This window comes from Sorex fumeus, unplaced genomic scaffold, assembly GCF_029834395.1.
Source record: "Sorex fumeus unplaced genomic scaffold, SorFum_2.1 ptg000122l, whole genome shotgun sequence".
NCBI lineage: Eukaryota > Metazoa > Chordata > Mammalia > Eulipotyphla > Soricidae > Sorex > Sorex fumeus.
The window spans coordinates 45,878,926-45,899,883 of record NW_026606179.1 but is presented as its reverse complement, the minus strand read 5'-3'; positions in this window follow the sequence as shown (position 1 = coordinate 45,899,883).

The window sequence follows — 20,958 nt, the reverse complement described above, 5'->3', positions numbered from 1 at the left end:
AAGTTTTTTTTTTTTCTTTTTGGGTCATACCCAGCGATGCACAGGGTTGCTCCTCGATCATGCACTCAGGAATTACTCCTGGCCATGCTCAGGGGACCATATGGGATGCTGGGAATCGAACCTGGGTTGGGCCGCATGTAAGGCCAATGCCCTACCCGCTGTGCTATCACACCAGCCCCAGTCTTTAACTTTTCTGATAGTATCTTTGTTGTGTAATATTTAGCAGTCAAGTACTTCTATTTCTCAAGAGGAAGTGGTCAGGTTATAGTGTTAGTAAATGTTCACAGTACAGTATTTCAGTGAATACATCATATGCTTATATTTGAGAGATAATGCTGTAGACCAGATGAGTTTTTTTATATTATTCTACACAGATATGAAAGAGAGCATTAGATGTGATTTCAAATCCAAAGTTTGAAATTCAAGTCGGATCTGTCTGCATTAGGTAAAGAATATTATTGTAAATAACATAGCTTAAATGAAATATTTTAATGGAGTTTCCAAAGACATATTTAAATAAAATGACCTTTAGAATCTGAAAATGCTCACTTTTAACATTCAAAATGAATTTTTTTGTGTTCTTGTGTTCTGTGTCCTGAGATGTTGTAGATATGTCAGATAGACTGTGAAGCAGATCAAAATATCTTCAGTTGCAATTTTATAATAATTTATATTGTTTTTTGAATGTGACATTCAGAAAGTGAGGATCAATAAAAATATTCAATGATTTAATCTGATACTCATATGATTGTACTCATGTTTAAGAAAAGTTTGGATGAAGGAAAACATATTGAGATATTCAGTAGAGAGCAGGGAATAACTATAATTTGAAAGAAAGAAGAGCTGAGTTTGTCTGTGAGGTTTACACTTGAATTTTGCTTCTTATCAAACGCCCCCCAAAGAAGAAATGACAGAAAAGGGAATACAAGATCAGTCTAATTAACTGTCAGGATAACTGAAGGACACATCCCAAAGATACAACTTATACCAGGACTAAGGCTTTCCTCATTTATAAGATTTTGCTATTGTGCACCACTCGGCCACCTCGTCTGCGAGGTGGCCGAGTGGTATATTTTCATCACTGTCACTGTCACTGTCCTCCCGTTTTTCATCGATTTGCTCAAGCGGGCCCAGTAAAATTTCCATTGTGACATTAGGTACTGTATTTGGTATATCGAATATGTTAGGGGTAGCTTGCCAGGCTTTGCTGTGCTGGCGAGATACACTCGGTAGCTTGCTGGGCTCTTCGAGAGGGATGGAGGAATCGAATTTGGTCAGCCGGGTTGGCCACGTGCAAGAAAAACGCCCCACCTGCTGTGCTATTGCTCCAGCCTGTATATTTTCATATATATATATTTATTTTTATTATCATTAAAAAAATTAACTGTTAGTGCTCATGGCTTACTGTTGATTTTGTGCTCAGGGACCATGTGTGTTGCCACAAATTTAATCCAAGTCAGTTTCAGGCAAGCCAGTATCTTACTTGCTATACTAGCTTGACGATCCTCAATATTTATTTCATTTTTCACTTTATCTTTCCATTTGTTTGCTTTTTGGCAAAAGTAGGAATTAAAGCCAGGAACTCACAGATATAATGCAAGTGCTCTACTGCCAAATCACCTCCCTGACATCATGTCTATTTTTATTATATTAAATATATCATTATAAATGTAGTAAATACTATAAATTAAGCTGTTCCTTATTTCAATGAGATAGTAAATTAAATTTCATTTCATTTCATCATCCTGTTAATCGTCGATTGCCTCGAGCAGGCCCCAGTAACGTCTCTTTCATCCTAGCCCTGAGATTATATTCATGGCTCTTTAGGAGAATGAGACCCATCATTGTTACTGGTATTTGGCATATTTGGTACACCACAGGGAGTTTGCCAGACTCTGCCCTGTGGGCAGGCTACATTCAATAGCCTGCAAGTTTGTCCAAAGTAGGAATGAGATAATAAGACGTAATAAAAAAAAGTTCTGATAAGATGTCGCGCGGCCGCAAATGCGGCCGCGCGGTTCCGGTATCTAGATTTTATAGTCTCTGAGTCTTGGCCGCTGATGGGATTACACGGCGCCAGGGGGCCAGGTGGTGGGTGTGACCCCCGCCTGCTGGAATTTGGAGGATCTGGATGGAAGATGCTCGACTCCAATCCAAGTAGGCTTGGAGGTCTCGGCCCCAGAACCCGCGTGGCTTTGTCCCTCTGCCAGTACCTTCATGTGTGCGGAGAGTGGTCTCAGCATGGTGGTGGCTGGTCCTGGAGGTCTTCGGGTGCTGGAGCCCCGGTCGGGGCGGGGAGGAAAGCTCAACCCGCTCCCCTCCAAGGGGTCCCGGCGAGGGACACCCAGGCGCGGGGGCAAAAGACTGCAGTGTTCTCGTCCTGGCGCCGTGTAATCCCATCAGCGGCCAAGACTCAGAGACTATAAAATCCAGATCCCGGACGAGTAAATTAAATGCTTCACTAAATATTTTAGTCAAGTGATTAATACCTTAATTTCCTCTGTAACGTGTCTAGGCTTTAATTATTATAAAGGTGATCAAAGTTTAATATTACTCAAACATGTACAAAGTTAATTATAAATAGAAAGATCTTCATTATGAAAGATGATACCAAATTAAAAAAAATAGAGTTAGCCATTTGGGAAGTCATTAAACTCGCAAAATTTAAGCATTGCAAGACGAATTTAAGTGACTTTTTACATCTTTTACACTCTTTATATTCTTGAATTAACATTTAATCATTAAAATATGTTGTTGTAATTCATTTCTATATGTGCATATAAAGTGTAGAAGAGAATTCAGACTTGACAGAAATTTCAAAGCTTAATTATCTACCTTTTATTTTGATACTTACCAAAAGTAAATCTGGAGGTATTAGAAGATAACTCATGCAAGAAATATTGTTCAACTGAGGAAGGAGATTTAAGGTGAAGTGTGAAATATAAATAGTACTTGTCAAGAACTGTGTGTTTAGAGAGGGACTGAGAAATCAGTTCAGGTGTAGAGTATGTTTAAAAGCATTCATCAAGGAAAAATAACATGAGTGTAGTAGGCAAACTAAAGCAAAGCCAAATAGCTGTGACAGAAAAAGGAGGTAGAAAAGAATCTCACTGGATCTCATAATTCATGGTGAGAAGTTTGGATTTTTCTTGAAGTCCAATGGGAAATTCTTGGAAATTATTAAAGCAAATAGTGTTATCAGAATTTAGTTCAATAGATTATATTCAGAACCTACTAATAGTCATTTTCCCTCTTGATTTCCATTTCTTCATCTGTAAAATGAGAACATATGGTCATTTTTTAGTAGCAGTATTTTAAAAAGTTTATTATGGTATGGGCTGGAGCCATAGCACAGAAGTAGGGCATTTGCCTTGCGCGCAGCCAGCCGGACTGAGCCGAGTTCGATTCCTCCGCCCCTCTTGGAGAGGCTGGCAAGCTACCGAGAGTATCTCGCTCACACCGCAAAGCTTGGCAAGCTACCCGTCACTTATTCAATACGCCAAACACAGTAACAAGTCTCAAAATGGAGACGTTACTGGGCCCACTCTAGCAAAATCGATGAACAACGGGAGGACAGTGTTTGTTTGTTATTATGCTACAGATTCTTCTCTGGCCACACTCAATAAATCAGTCTATCCAGTCGCCAGGCATTTTATGATTTATGGAGGAGATGTGACAATGACATTTAGAACTGTACATTAGCATAGTGTCACAGGGCCAGAGTATATGTATCCAAGAAGTTGTGTGCGTGTGTATGTATGTGTGTGTGTATGCATGTATTTGGGCTTGCTCTCCCTTAAACATATATCTTGCTTGCTTGTATCTAATATCTTTGCTTGCTCTCTAAGTTTCTGTTCTCTCTAAGTAAGTTTTGTTCAATAAAAATATCTTTCTTAAAAATTAAAATAAAAAACATGTGTGTGTATATATATATATATATATATATATTAAGTGGAAGTAGCAAACCTCACTGGTAAAATTCTCAATATAAAAAATAATCTTAACGGTTTATTTCATTGCCTTCTCTGAGACACTTCAAAATGTGATTTAGTATCACTGGGCACTCCACTCCCACTTTAATCCATCTTCCTATAAAATGAATTTGTTTTGTTTTTCTTCAAACCAAAGACAGTATTGTGCCCTTTAAGAAGAAGATTTGTATCATATACATGTTGCATCATTCTCAAGCTTTTAAGTATGAGGGTATTGAGAAGCTAGTGAATCATAGCTTGGGCAGGATATTTTGTATTTATTTATTAAAAAATGAAAGCAAATAAGAATCCATTAGAAAAAAGTAATTATAGTAAGTTCTTAATTAATGTCTGTGATATGTTCTTGGAATCTGCAACTCTAATGGGAATGAATATAATAAAATGAGGTATTTACTTATTCTATTAAATATAACCTGACATTTTTAAGTCCACTTCATAAGAAAATAATAACATTTTTAATGTGGTTATTGAGGACTTTACATTACAACTATTGTTGTAATGCCTAACTTCATTGGTTCATCTCTGAATGTGAACCAACCTGCTATTTTCCATATTGCCAGGTCTTGTTTGCAGAGCCTGAGGATATCTGTGAAATTTAGTGACATTTCATACTGCTTCTCTTATCAGTGCTCCCATGAAACCTCTAAGACCACAAGTATTTATTCTTGAGATATGAAGATGAAAAGTCAAACTTCAAGTTCAGCACCATCTCTTACTTCTATTCATAGATGTACAATGACAGTTTCACATCTATCACCATTTATTTCTTTGAAATTCAGAGGCTAAAGGAGATTCTACAATAAAAAATGATACAGTCAGCATTTTTTTCTTATTTACTTTTTTCCTCTCTTCAGTTTTATATGATGATTTTCTGTCTTCTATTCAATAATTCACAGCTCCAGTGATGTGTCTGGTTTGACTTAAAGATTATACCACACTCTTCAAAGGTAAAGAGTAAAATATCAAACACTATAAAATGAGTCATTGATCCAAGAAACAATCTAATGGAATATCAGGAATATAATGTTAAGAAATATGTTAACTATAATGTGTGAGAAGTAGATTAAACTTATATCTTTGTTATCCAACCCTGGAGGAATGTTTGGGGGGAAAGAAAGCAAACATAGCTTCTGGTGTTTCCTTTGTGTTCAGGAAAATGTACCACAGAACCTTTTTGAAATCAGTTAATATTGAGTGCCACCAAAACACAGAATTTACCATTGAAGGAGTTCAGTCTTCAATGTACAAAAAATTCCCTCATTTCTGTACACACTGAAAAGGCAAAACTAATCATTAAGACGATTTTCCCTTAACTTTGATGCAACCCTTTGAAGAGATAGAGAAAAAAATTGAAGAAATCGCATACACTAAAAATGGAAAAATAAATTTGAAAATGAAAGTTTCTGTGTGTCCTTAGGAGAGTCTCTCACCCTTTCTGGTCATCTTTAGTGTTATCAGTGAATGAAGATTTGAGAAATCTTCTCAATGATCTCTTACATATATAGACTCTCCTTTCATATGTAAAATCTCCCACACAGACAAAATCAGGGGAAAGCATAATGAATTAAATTTAGATAAAAATTCTCACAGATTGTATTTTCAGTTTGTTCTAGATCCTTTTAAATTTGGAATCATTAAACTTAGACTCCCTTGAAATTCTGGGAGTCTATAAAAGCAATTTGTTGTTAAGGAACAGCACTTCTTTTTTTTTTTTCTGGTAGGTAAGGGCAATTATCATAGAGGTCAAGGACACAACTAGGTTCCCCTAAATTTGAATGACTTGCAAATTAACCTCAGTCAACCTGAGTCTCAGGGGATGCATAGAGCCTAGATTAGAATGTGATTTAAATTTTTCATGTCTAGCAGAGAAATGAGAGTGGCCTCCAAGTCAAAGCCAGATACGTATCTTTTATTGAAAATTAATTCAAAACCATCCGTAGTGAGAATCTACAGAACACCAAGGTAGATGCAAGCTTTACTAAAAAGACATGCAATTAGTTTAGAAATAAGGTTTTCTTTTTTTTTTTTAACAAAGTCTGATAAGCATGGGGACAAATCTGTCTAAAGGGGTTGAGTCTTGGCCAGAGTGATAGTGCAAGCAGAAAGGACACTTGCTTTACACCCTTGTGTGAAGTTGACCCATATTTGATCTCCTGCATCTCTGGTAATCTCTGAGCTCAGAACCAGGAATAAGACCAAATACAGCCGGACGTGGCCCCAGTGGGGTGGCACTGGCATGGCGGGGGGTGGGGGCGGAAGGGGGGAATAAAGGAGGTTGTGATTATAAGTATCATGATTCAGATAATGTTTATGCATAAGATAATTACATTTTTGTGCATAATGTCCCATGTATCCTTAGCATCTCATGCAGGGAGGGACTACGTGAGTCCGTGGGTATTTGGGGCTTCATGAAGTGAAAAGTTAAGTACATGTGAGGGTTTTGTTCTTTGTGCATGCTCTAGTTACTGTTCAAAACTTGTTTTCAGTTTCTCTCTCTCTTTTTTTTAAATCAGGAAATTGATAACTGCTGGACTCTGGCTGTTTTTCTCCTTTCTCCAAAGCCTTTAAAAAATTAATTTTCTTTATTAATTGAATCACAGTGAGATACTGAAATATACGGTTACAAAGTTATTCATGATTGGGTTTCAGTCACTTAATGTTCCAACACCTGTCCCTTCACCTGTGTAGTTTCCTACCACCAGTGTCCCCAGTTTCCCTCTCATCTCCATCCCACTCCTTTCCCCCCACACCTCTATGTCTATGGCAGTCTTTCTTCATCCACACAAAACAGACCTATTTTTTTCTTATATCAATTTTCCACATTGCCGCACCTACCTGAGATTCAGTAGTTAATGCTACAATCAGAAATTTCTTGTTTTCTCACAAATTTTATTGAAATGTTAAGAAAATTAAATGAATATAACAACCAAACAAGTCGATTTCACTCTCTGGACATTCTAATTCTCTGGGTATTCTATGTTGTGTTTAAGAAAGTTACTAATACAAGAGAATCCATAGAAGATATTTAAGAAAAAATTTCACTTAGACACCAGTATTTTTCTTTATGCTTTTTTTAAAAAAATTATATTTTTTGATTAAAAAATTTTTAATAGTGAGACATCATGAGGTACAGTTGCAGACTTACACATTTTTGTGCTTGGGTTTCAATTATACAATGATCAAATACCCATCCCTTTATGCTTTTGTCTTTGATATTTGTCTGTTGATATTTTTATGGGGAGGGGACAACACTAGTAGTATTTGGAGGCTACTCCTCACTCCTTGCTCAGGCAACACTATATGCGGTGCTGGGGATTAAACTGGACTCAGTCACATATAATGCAAGCACCGGATGTACTATCTTTATAGTTCATCAATGTGTCTTCTTATGAACCACCGTAATATTCATTTAAAATTCAAATGAACACATAATTCATAGGAAATAGTAGAGAAAGAACCATAGACAAAGACAGATTGTTTCTCTAATGAGAACTGAAATCTTGGGCTGAAAATGTGCCTTATTCTCTCCCTTTTTGACAAGTAATATGAGCAATTATGTTAATAAAGGTATCCAATTATTGACTGTTTTTCTAATTATTCATAAAATAGGAGTAAACATTTTTTCTCACCTTTTATCATTGTGAATTTTAATTTATTTGTTCCTATGCCAACTCCCTATCATGCCTGAGCTATACTCTGGGTACAGTTTCACTGACTTTTCAGTGCTTTGTTGCTGCAACCTGGCATAGTTCCTGATGCATAATAGGTATTCACTAATCTTTGTAATGTACATTTAAATTAATTATACTGAATTTACCTTCTTGCAAATAAAATTATTATAGGCATATAACTAATGCTATCCAGCATTACCAGTATGGGCGTATATTAGGATAATCTAAAAAAAATATTGTCTGAAGTATAAGATGCCTGAACTATCTCAGATAATACCTTAGAAAGATGGAAGGCATACATCTGTGCTTGGAATAAATATCCTCCTGAGTTTTATTTAACTTTCTTGGCAATGGTACAATAGATTGAAATTGCACAAAATAATATGTTCTATATGTATTAGGGAATCACAGCAGGATTTGAATTCTCAGACATAGCCATTTTTTGTCTTTTTGCAATACCTATTTATATGCCTCTTCTTTCTAGAAGGAACAAAGCTATGTATTAAAGCACGTAACGTAAAAATCTCTGATTTCTGATCTGATAGGTTGCAAAAATAGCTATCACAAGAACTTAAATAAGTCATTATATACAAATATCTCAGCTTTTCCAACATCAAGTTTGGTATGTACACATAAAGCATAATTCCATTGTATAACATATGTATATATACATGATTTCATGCAAGTGTGATTATATATGTATGTACATAGGCAGATAATTATATTTTTTATTAAAGAAATTGACAGAATTAGGATATGATGACTATTATTGGGCTGGAGAGATAGCACAGCTGTAAGGCATTTGCCTTGCAAGCAGCCAATATGGCCGACCCGAGTTCGATTCCTCTGCCCCTCTCAGAGAGCCCGGCAAGCTATCAAGAGTATTTAGCCCGCATGGCAAAGCTTGGCAAACTACCTGTGAGGTATTCAAAATGCCAAACACAGTAACAATTGTCACAATGAAGACAATTTACTGGGCCTGCTCGAGCAAATCAGTGAACAATGGGAGGACAGTGACAGTGACAGTGACTATTATTAAGATGATGAAAACTTGTTTAATGTCTCTGATAAACAACAAAAAGTATTCAGGAAATTATGTATCGAGTTATTCCTGATATTTTGGAAGCAGAAAACAAGCTCATTTGAGATTGCTAAAATACAAGTGAAAATAATGGCCTCTTAAAATTAAATAGGAGGCAGTTTGTTGAAAGAATGTAACTTTTTAGAGGAACAGATATAGAATAATTACACCCATTTGTGGGATATAAAAAACATACTATGAGACTATTACCCAAGGGCAGTAAAAATAAGAACCAGGAGAACTAGCCCACAGTTGGAAGCTTGCCACAAGTGTCAGAAAGAGGGAAGTTAGGATAGAGATGGAAACACTATGACAATGATAGTTGGAAATGATCACTCTGGGTAAGAAATGAGTGCTGATAGTAGGTAAAGGGATATATATGATAACCTTTCAGTACCTGTATTGCAAACTATAATGACCAGAAGGAGAGGGGGAAGGGAGGGAAGAAAGAGAGAAAGAAAGGGACAGAAAGACAGAAAGAGAGACACACCGAGAAAGAGAGAGAGAGAGAGAGAGAGAGAGAGAGAGAGAGGAGAGCAAAGTGTGCCACAAAGGCAGATTGGGTTGGGGGTGGAAGGAGGGAAACTAGGGTCATTGGTGGTAGGAAACGTACACTGGTCAAGAGATAGGTATTGGAACACTGTGTGACTGATACCCAACTATGAATAACTTGTATCAGATGATTTAATAATTTTTTTAAATCCATAAAAAACTGAGAATTTAAAGAAGATAAAGCTTTGCAGATTAGCATTTTAATCTTAAATTTTGCACCTGCATTCTGGACAAAATGTTCAGTTTAATTTTCTATTAGGTCATGTTTAAAGTTCATTGATTTAAAGAAGGCCTTTGATTCTGTTGAGACGGAAGCGGTCATTGAAGCCCTAGCCAATCAGGGCATTCAAGCCCAATACATCAGGATCCTCTGTGAGCTGTATTGCGGATTCACTACCAGGATCTCACCATTCTACAAAGAAGTGATCGTTGATGTCAAGAGAAGGGTGCAGCAGGGTGATACCATTTCACCAAAACTCTTCAGTGCCACCCTCGAGAACATCATGCAACGACTGGAATGGGAAGAAATGGGAGTGAAGATAGATGGTCACTACAGCACCTCCGCTTTGCTGATGACATTGTTTTAATAACACCAAACATCAGCCAAGCGGCACAAATGCTGGCCGACTTTGACCCTGAGTGTGGAAAGGTAGGTCTACAGCTGAATCTTACTAAGACAATGTTTATGAGAAACAGCCTCGTTCCTGATGCCCCATTCACTCTCAACGGAACGACCATCTCTGACTGCAACAGCTATGTGTACCTAAGTCGAGAGGTCAACATGACAAATGACCTGGCACCCGAGCTGCGGAGGAGGAAGAGAGCGGCTTGGAACGCCGTCAAGAACGTCGAAGAAATAGCTAAGAGGACGAAGAACCTCCGGCTCCGGGCACATCTCTTTGATTCCACTGTTCTTCCTGCATTAACATATGCCTCAGAGACCTGGGCCCTACGCAAACAAGATGAGAACGCTATTCAGGTCTCCCAAAGAAGAATAGAAAGAGCTATGCTTGGAATATCACGTTTCACTCAAATGAGAGAAAGAATTCGGAGTTCTGACATCTGTCGATGATCAAGAATCAGGGACGCTGTCTCATTTGCCAAGGTGTCAAAAATCAGATGGGCTGGTCACGTAATGAGATTTAAAGACGACCCCTGCACTAGAGCCGTTACTGACTGGATTCCACGGGATGTCAAAAGATGGCGTGGCCGCCCACCTACCAGATGGTCAGACTTCTTCGTCAAGATCATGAACGATTGGTTTGAGGCTCTTCATGTTCCCAGACCGAACAGATGCCATTGGGCTACACTAGCACGCGACAGGGACAAATGGAGACGTTACTGGCGCCCGCTCGAGCAAATCGATGACTAAGGGAAGTTAAGTGATTAAGTCAAGTGATTAGGTCATGGAGTTTTTTTAAAAGAATGTCAGTGCTGTAGATTCTTGAGATGAAACAAATATGATTGTGTCACCACTTTATGGAATATTTCCACAGGGATAAAGGGCAATGAAGACTCAAGAAAGAAATCCCCAATGCCATGGAGATTGTATATAAGATAGGGGTCATGCCTGGCATGCAGCCATGCCTAGGTTGTTTCCTGGCATTGTATGGTTTCCTGCGTACCACCAGGTATGACACTCATGACCTCTGAGCACCTCTTGGATGACAAGGCTAATCCCTGGAACTGTTGGGTTTGTGCAGCAGCATGTCTTTGGGCTGTTGCTTTGAACTGGTAATTCATTTGGCTGAGAATCACTAAGAACTTCCCCCTAGGTGTCTTGAGTATTATGAAGGAAATCCCCCAAAAACCCTGAAAGAAAGAAATATGTTGGCATCTTAGAATCTGTATTTAATACCCATTCTTTGTAGGCAATTACAAATGAAAATTTTATTTATTTATTTTGTTTGAGCCACACACAACTTCTTGTAGGGCTTACTCATGGCTCTGTGTTCAGGGAACCATCTGGAATATTGATTAAACCTGGTTATCCTCATGTAAACTAAGCACCTTCCCTCAAAGAGCTAGCTTTACTAGCTCTTTGAGCCTAGATGACCATTTTTTTACTGTTTGTAAATAATATAACCAGCATAAAAATTAAAAATAAATTATTATAAATTACCTGAGTCTATGCCATGATTATTTTTAAAATAGGAGTATTGACAGGTAACTATACATTCTTCTTATAATGGAAGAAGTCACAGGAAGAAAGCTTTAAGAATGGGGCATGGCTGGGCTAAGGAGATAACTCTTAGACTGCTGCGCATGCAATAGTCCTGGGCTTGATTCCTGGCAATGCAAAGCACTCAAAGCACTGAGCTGAGACAAGTGAGAAATCTGAAAGGGATCAATGCACCAATAAAAAGAGATTTTTGAATCTTGATGATCTCTGGCTAACACAAAAGTGTTTGCCTTCCCTCTTGACAAAACATTTCATTTAAAATTTCTTTGCTGAAGTATAGGTGAAGCCGTTGTCCAAAATAAATAAAATTGATGCAGTGTTTTACACAGCCATCATGACAGCTATCTGTGTAATTCAATATCCTAATAATTTTCAGGCACACACTGACACATGCTCATATAGTTAGGGTGTTAGTTGAAAGTATGTGTTAAAAACTGATTTTGATCCCAAGGATTACATTTTTAAAAAATCTATCATTTTCAGAGCTAAGGAATGCAATGTCAAAAATTCATAAATATTAAAATCAATGTTAGTAGTATGGTAATAAAATATTGGCATTTTCTTGATATTTCATAAATATTGATAATTCCTATGATATAGTAATTATCTCCTTTTACCTCATTTTGCATTACTCGTTAATTTTGCCCTCAAGTACTGTGTTTTCCATATACAATGCCTTCCTCCCACCATTCCGGTTGCTTTTTGGTGGTTTGGTTTTATAGTGTGCATTGTATTGAAGGCTACATCCTATAATATATATCTAAGACAGCACACTTCCCTTTAAAATAATCCATCTTCACAGTAATATTGAGGAAGGTACTGTTCCCTTCTCCAAATCCGGCTGGAGCAATTCTGAGAATGATTTGTGTTGTGAAAGCCCACCAAGGAGATTTATGGGTCCTCCTTCACCAGAGTGCTATGTCAGGACTAATTATGTGCACTGGGCCCTGAGTACTGGGAAAAAACCATTCAGGGGTCAGGATGCCCAATTCCACTTTGTTTCTCACCCTCAGGTAGCTGTGGGATGGTTCAGGCTCCTGCTATCATTATGGATAGTATAATTAATTTCTAGGGCTCTCGAGTTTCTCAGATGAGCTTTGGGGACGATAAATAGGATATCTCTGTTCCTTAATCATAGAGTTAAGGGTCTATGCCTGCCTGTACTGGACCAATTTGAGTTTTTTCAAGCTTATTCAGCTGCCCTTCACATAGACTTTTATCTGAAAAGAATTTGAAAAAAGTGTCAACTTTGATAATCCCAGATTTAAAATAGAACAGAAATTTTCAAGCCTGTTAATGACAAGATCACACAGTGATATTAGATACGATTCTAATATGGAACAAAATAATGATTGACTCTAGATTCATCATTTTTCTCTTGCTTAGTGTTGAAGATACTAAGCTCTTAATGTAAGTTAGCAGTTGAGCATGTGTGGCTTTGTATTTGTTGCTACTAAGTCAGCGGTCTCATTTTAATTTTTTTTTTTCCTTTTGCTTTTTGGGTCACACCCGGCGATGCTCAGGGGTTACTCCTGGCTCATGCACTCAAGAATTGCTTCTGGCGGTGCTCGGGGGACCATATGGGATGCTGGGAATCGAACCTGTGTCGGCCATGTTGGCTGCATGCAAGGCAAACGCCCAACCCGCTGTGCTATCGCTCCAGCCCCATCATTATAATTTTTTTTTGTCTTGCATTGGAAATGTAAATCTCTAAGGAATCTATTTGCTCAATATCACATAATGATCAGATACTATTGGGGCTAATGTATAGAATTGTGGTATGCAAATTGTGATACTACAATAATTTTATTTCACTAGATGATTGCAAACTGTTTTTACATACTGCAAAGAGACACATCATTTACATACTGCTTAAAATCATATCATAATTGCCTTGTTCCAAATTTTTGTTTTATTATTTTTATTCTCTGTAGTCCTCTCTTCTGGGAGCTTTGTTTTATAGTCTTTGGATTTTGGCCATTGATGAGATTACATGACGCGGGGGACAGTTTGTGGGTGTGACTGTCAAGCTACTGGAAAATGGGGGATCTGGGTGGAGAAGGTCCAGTCCCGATTAGAGCAGGCTTTGAGATCTCAGCCCCGGGTCCCGCATACCTGCCAGTTCCTTCACGTGTGAGGTAGAGATTGGCCTTGAGGATGGCTGTGGCTGGATTCTGGAGTTTTTGGCTGCGGGGGTTCTGCTTGGGCTGGAAGGGAAACTCAACCCGCCCCCCTCTGAGAGTCCCTGGTGAAGGAAGACAGACTTTTCTAAATTTGTAGGAGAACTACAAATTTAAGATTTTCATTTAAGATAACCGCACTGCCTTTCAAATCCAGCTCTAACTCCAAAGTCCAACATTTATCAACTGTGCAATGTCATTGCCTGCATCCACTCTTTTGTAGTTTTTACATCTATTTTTCGCAGACAGGGTGGCAGTTTTAATTTATTTTCATCAGTTAGCATGTTTTATACTGCATTAAGGTAAAACATGCAAATGGGCTTATTTAAAACAACTGACTGTGAAATGCAAAGATTCATGTTTGCAATAAGGGGAGTGTCTCCATGACTGTCAGGGTTCAGAGGTCACAGTGCAGGCTTTCATCTGCAGAGTCTAACTTAACTGTATGGGCCATCCCGATGAACTGGGCCTTCAAGAGAGACTCTACTACTCAGTGGTGAATTTTACAATAGAAAATCCAGGAAGCTTGTAGCTGCTAGTTATAATGTATAATGTAGCCTATCTTCAGGCAGTTTGATTTGAACTGAGCTGGGGTAATTGCTCAGTTTGCTTTGAACCAAGGTCATCTTCATGCATAAAATATAAGGAACTTACAATAATTAAAAAAAAACATTAATAAGATTTTTTTTCCTGAGTTGGGGGCTATAGCTTAGTTATAGAGTGTGTACTTTGCATTTATGAGGCCTTGGGTGTGAACCCCTTCCTAGATCCTAAGACTTAAAAAGCAAACAAAAAAGGTTTTCTTAAAGCAAGAAACTCAGTTAACCAAGTGGGAGATTTAAGATCTTTTAAAGCAAGTATTCCTATCTATTAATAGTTATATACGTTTGCTGAAAAATTCCTCAAGAGTAGAATTAGATAATACATAGATACCCAAGAAAATAGCACAAATGCGTAGAACATATATCTAGTATGTCTAAGACCCTGAATCTTTATTCCTGGCATTGCATGATCCCATGATCCCCTAAGCACCACCAGGCATTGAACACAGCACAGACAACCGAAGCACAGAACTGCCAGGCCCCTATGAATTGTCCCGGGTGGCCCCTATGAATATATTTGGATAATTTATGACTATGATTTTATTTCATATAAAGTAATAGGAAAAATAAACTGATATTTTATTCTTACATTTTATGTATGCTTCTTTGATATTTTATTCTTACATTTTATGTATGCTTCTTTTTTCATTGAGGTTTCTCGGGAGTTCAAGATGCCGCTCTGCTTAACGTTCATTGATTTAAAGAAGGCCTTTGATTCTGTTGAGACGGAAGCGGTCATTGAAGCCCTAGCCAATCAGGGCATTCAAGCCCAATACATCAGGATCCTCCGTGAGCTGTATTGCGGATTCACTACCAGGATCTCACCATTCTACAAAGAAGTGATCATTGATGTCAAGAGAGGGGTGCGGCAGGGTGATACCATTTCACCAAAACTCTTCAGTGCCACCCTCGAGAACATCATGCGACGACTGGAATGGGAAGGAATGGGAGTGAAGATAGATGGTCGGCAACTACACCACCTCCGCTTTGCTGATGACATTGTTTTAATAACACCAAACATCAGCCAAGCGGCACAAATGCTGGCCGACTTTGACCGTGAGTGTGGAAAGGTAGGACTACAGCTGAATCTTACGAAGACAATGTTTATGAGAAACAGCCTTGTTCCTGACGCCCCATTCGCTCTCAATGGAACGACCATCTCCGAATGCAACAGCTATGTGTACCTAGGTCGAGAGGTCAACATGACAAATGACCTGGCACCCGAGCTGCGCAGGAGGAAGAGAGCGGCTTGGAACGCCTTCAAGAACGTCGAAGAAATAGCTAAGAGGACGAAGAACCTCCGGCTCCGGGCACATCTCTTTGATTCCACTGTTCTTCCTGCATTAACATATGCCTCAGAGACCTGGGCCCTACGCAAACAAGATGAGAACGCCATTCAGGTCTCCCAAAGAAGAATAGAAAGAGCTATGCTTGGAATATCACGTTTCACTCAAATGAGAGAACGAATCCGGAGTTCTGACATCCGTCGACGATCAAGGATCAGGGACGCTGTCTCATTTGCCAAGGTGTCAAAAATCAGATGGGCTGGTCACGTAATGAGATTTAAAGACGACCGTTGGACTAGAGCTGTTACTGATTGGATTCCACGGGATGTCAAGAGATCGCGTGGCCGCCCACCTACCAGATGGTCAGACTTCTTTGTCAAGATCATGAACGATCGGTTTGAGGCCCTCCATGTTCCCGGAGCGAAGAGATGCCATTGGGCTACACTAGCACGCGACAGGGACAAATGGAGACGTTACTGGCGCCCGCTCGAGCAAATCGACGACTAACGGGAAGTTAAGTGATTAAGTGATTAAGTGATGTATGCTTCTTACTTTTAAATAAAATGGAATACTGGATACATTCTTTCCACTTTTGGATCAATTTAAACTTTACACCAAATCATATATTTTGTGTCCTTTTCAACTGTCTTTTTTAGTGATGGTGAGTTTGGGCCACATCCAGAGATGCTCAGGTCCGACCTGAGGCTCAGTGCTCCAGGGTCACTCCTGGTGGTGCTGGAGAGGGCCCAGTAACGTCTCCATTGGAGACTTTGTTGTTACTGTGTCTGGCATATGGTGGTGCTAAAGGGACTATATTCATTGTGGGAGTTTGGATGGGGTTAACGACATTCTAGGCAAATCCCTTAACCCCTATACTTTTTTCTGGTGCCCAAGCCTTGAAAATGTAATTAACATTAATTTTCTATTTTCATTTTTGTTATATAATTTATTGGATTACCTTGAAATTTCTATGCTGATCTGACTCCTTGTAATTGTACACATACATTAAAATAAATAATAAATAAATAATATGTAACCTTGTCTTACTCGGTCTAGCCCCCAAAACAAAACTAAACAAAAATAAATTTCAAATATGTATTTTATGTTTATAGGGATAAACTAAAAATAATCTAAATAAAAGTTACCACTTTCTCCTTAAAAAAGAACAAAAAGCAAAACGCAAAAAAATCAAAAATGTGGTCCTGGGATCAAACTGGGAACCACACACATGCAAGAGAAATATTTCATCATTGAGTTATCTCTGACCCTTTCCAATTTTTCTTGGCTTATTCCTCTTTGTAAGCCCTTATATTTCTGATAATGCAGGCAACAAATGTGAGGTCAGTTGAATTCTCCACGACTGAGCATGAGTCATGTTTAAATTAGTCTGTGATTCACAAGAGGTGTATGAAGGACATGTACGTTTGTGTGTCTTTCCCATCTCAAGTTTTTAGTTTCTGTCACTGGTCCCTTGATTCAGATTTCTCAGACATCAAACTTCACTGTCATTTCTGCGTTCTTTCTCTTTTTCTTTCTCAATGTCATTTCTAGCATAGGTAAGAAGTTTGCATGAGTGATTTTTTTTGAACTAAAAAAAGCTCACCCAGTGTTGATTTCCATTCCTGGTAAGTCTCAGCTCTATGAAATTCTTAATCAACTCAACCAGTCATATTCTCATTTGTCTCCTCTATACAAGGAGACAATTATGTCCAGTTAACAAATATTTATTGGAATTATAATAGCATACATAAAGTACCTAATAGAGTGCCTCATATAAAGCAAATAAATATTATTATGATGCAGTCTTTTTATCTAAAGCAATTTTGCCACTTGAATTTGGGTAAATATATTGATTTTGAATAAAATTCGAATACAAATTCAGAATACTATCTGACTTGTGGGAAAAAGTATCGCAGTCTATAATACAGCTTTCTAGACCAATCATGGCATCACAACTTTTGTGGATTTGGAGTTGTTTCATCAGTGATAATGAAGAAGTGTGTTCAAAATATAATAATTATTAAAATACACACATTCTGGAGAATTTCTATTGAAAATAAATGTAAAGTCTTTAACTTAAACCTCAACTCCAATTATTTTGAAATAGCAGAAAGCAATCTCTTTGGTTAATACTAGAGGTTGAGGGCAAAACCTAGGTAGTTGTGGATTGTTTTTAACTCTGTTTTTTTTTATAGTCCTTATATGAAGTTGAGTGAGTTACAGCAGCTGAAAATATCTGAAGTGGCTGTTAGTTTCTATAAGGCTGATGATAGAAATTGGTCTGGACAAAAATACCAGTTATAATCATCAACCAACTGGTAAGGGGGAGGAAGTGCTATTCATTTCTAATTCTAACTGTTAATTACCTAAAAATATATATGTTCTTTGGTTATATTTTTGGCGTATTATGATTGAATCAAAATATAGTCTGTCAAAAATTTAAGAAAAGCATATTCAACTGGTAGGATATTTTTAACAGTGTATTACCCCTGCTGATTCAGTGAATTGAAATATAAAAGAATTATAGGGGGAAAGGTAGTATTTAATGTTGTTAATATACTAATATACTAAATTAGATGCCAGATGACAGAATGATATATTTATTTCTTACCTATTTTATAGTTTAATGTTAAAATCTGAGTGAATTCATTGCCTTACTGTGGGCTGAGAAGAGTTGGTAGATCCAAATCTATGAAAGTAATCATAGTATTGGAACTACAGTGAGGAATGTGAGTAGGTAAAGGATATTTATACACTTGTGAAAATATTTGTTATGGTACCTCACTTTTGTTACATATAAGAATGTTAGGATATTTTTCTTCATTGAATTTCACATTATTGTCTATAAATGGAGTGCAAATATGAAATAATGCTGATGTTATTAATGCTTCAAATAGAATTAATCAAGGGTGACTGTTTCAAGAACTTCTCAGATAACACTAATTAAGCTCCCTGGTTTTTATTTACAGGTACTTAAATATAAGCATATTTAAATATCACATTAAGTGTAAATTTTGCACACCTGTATAACCCTGTATTCAAGGAATGTTTTCTAATTATCTTCTGTAGAAAGGGCACAATGGCATAATTGAAAAACCATGCTCAATCTCATGCAGCCATCAGTGCTAATAACAGATCTGATCACAGGACAGATATCAGAGCAGAATCCCTCAGTATTATAATTAAAGCATATATACTGCAACCAAAAAATATACTCCAAAGGACTGGCAGTCACAACTTGCTTAGTACTATCTAGGATAATGATGAACATTGTTGCTGAAGTTAATAAGAGTCCACTCAATTGTACAAGTGCGGATTCCACTAGAACATACAAAGCCATTAAGCATGTTTTAAAAATATCTCACTACAAAATAACTTTTGAGCTGGTCCTTAGTATAGGTGCAATTATCTTTTTTTTTTAATCTAGAAAAGGATGCGTGTTGTGGATGGAGAAATAGTGAAGGGATTAACATGCTTGCTTTGTATGCAGCTGACTCAAGTTTAGTTCCTAGCACAGAATATGATACCCTCAACACACTGGCAGGAATAAATTCTCAACAAAGAGCCAAGGGTAACCCCTGATTACCCATCGGTGCCCTCCACTCCACTAGTGAAAAGAAGGGAAATATTTTCCACTCAATTTAGAATATTTTAACACAGTATTATTGAATGGGTGATTTATACACAACATTCATTTATTTATCACAATTTTAGAGATTGAATAGCAAGAGTATGATTGAAATACATCTGCACTCAGAATGGATGAAGCATGACATACTTTGCACTTACAAATAGTCTTGTCACCATATCCACAATACATGAATGGGCAAGAGAGCTCTTTCTGGTTCCTGGTTTAAAATAACAGCATAAGAGTGGGCCCTTATGTTATAATCAGCACCCAAAGGTCCTATACCATAATACCATCACATCGAGAGTTAAGGATTTCAATAAATGAAGTGGGAAAGTGCATATATTTAAATGTGATTGTTGAAAAAGGAATAAATGTGGGAACGTGGCTAATTACAGGAAGCAATTGCTGCTAAGGTTCATAGTCAGAAAATGACTAATACGACTTGAGTTTGGGAGACTGATATTAAGAGATTCTGATGCATTATGTTGAATACAGAAGAGAACACAGTATAAAGATAAGAAAGCGGGATCCAGAGTGATGGTGCAGAGGATTAGGTGCATGTCTTGCATGTGGCCAATCCCAACTTAATCCCTGGCTACCAAACACCAGGAGGTGCAACCAGAAAGGTCCCTAAGCAATGCTGGGGATATCCAGATTATTCCTGGTACTGCAACACCTGAGAAGCACTGCCTCCTTAGGCCCTAGAAATGGAACCATGCGCCCAGTTGACTGAGAATTGCTGAGAGAAAGGCCTACATGCATTCTGAGCTCTAATTTGGGAGAACACACACAAAACACACACACACACACACACTACAACATTCAATAAACTTGAGAAATAATAATCGTTGGGACTTTACTGTCTTATAATCAAATAGCCAAAACAATTTTTAAATGTCAAGCAGCAAAAGAAAACTAAAGAAGTGATTAAATCCACTTTATTTTTTAAGAATTAACTTTGAAGGTCAAATTAGAAGACTAAGGGAAACAAGCCAGTAATATCATTTTTTACTTCCTTTTGGGTATCATATTGGATAATATACTTTTTTAAAAAATCCAAAGAGCTATTTTTCTATGCTCATTATAAAACTGTCAGAGTGACCTTGTTTTGACCTAAAGCTTGGAAAATTGTAGGGGAAAAAGCACATTATCAGCAAGTGAAAAAAAGGAATTTTTAAAGAGAAAGAGTTATACACTAAAAGGGTTAGTATGTCTATTTGTAGTGAGGGTTTTTTTTTTTTATTATTTTCTGGAAAACAGGCTGCACAGAAAAGTACAGATAAGATTGAAGAAATGTTTTTTGAATTTTAGTATAAACTGATGATCTTGTTTAAAAATCCAGATTTAAATTTCCTCGGAAGAGTCTGTGAGGAACTCAAAAACATATTTAGGGGCTGGAGGGATAGTACAGTGGGTAGGGTGTTTGCCTTGCAGACGGCCAACCCAGGTTCAATCCTTGGTATCCCATATAGTTCTCTGAGTGCCGCCAGGTGTGATTCCTGAGTGCAGAGCTAGAAGTAACCACTGGATTTGCCCCCAAACGCAAGCAGGCAAATAAAGCAATATATTGAATAGGGTTTTCAGGTATTTCTGTTAGATATAAGTCCTTGCTTTATCTATTTCTATAGCATCCTAGACATTCTCTTTCTGCTTTCAATACTAAATCTCACTTGTCCATTGGAAATATCTCATATTTGGAATCTAGTAATAATCATGAGTGGAGTAATGTGTGGTGGCAATGATTCCAGTGGGTGATAATTAAATAGGACTGCCCTATGCTT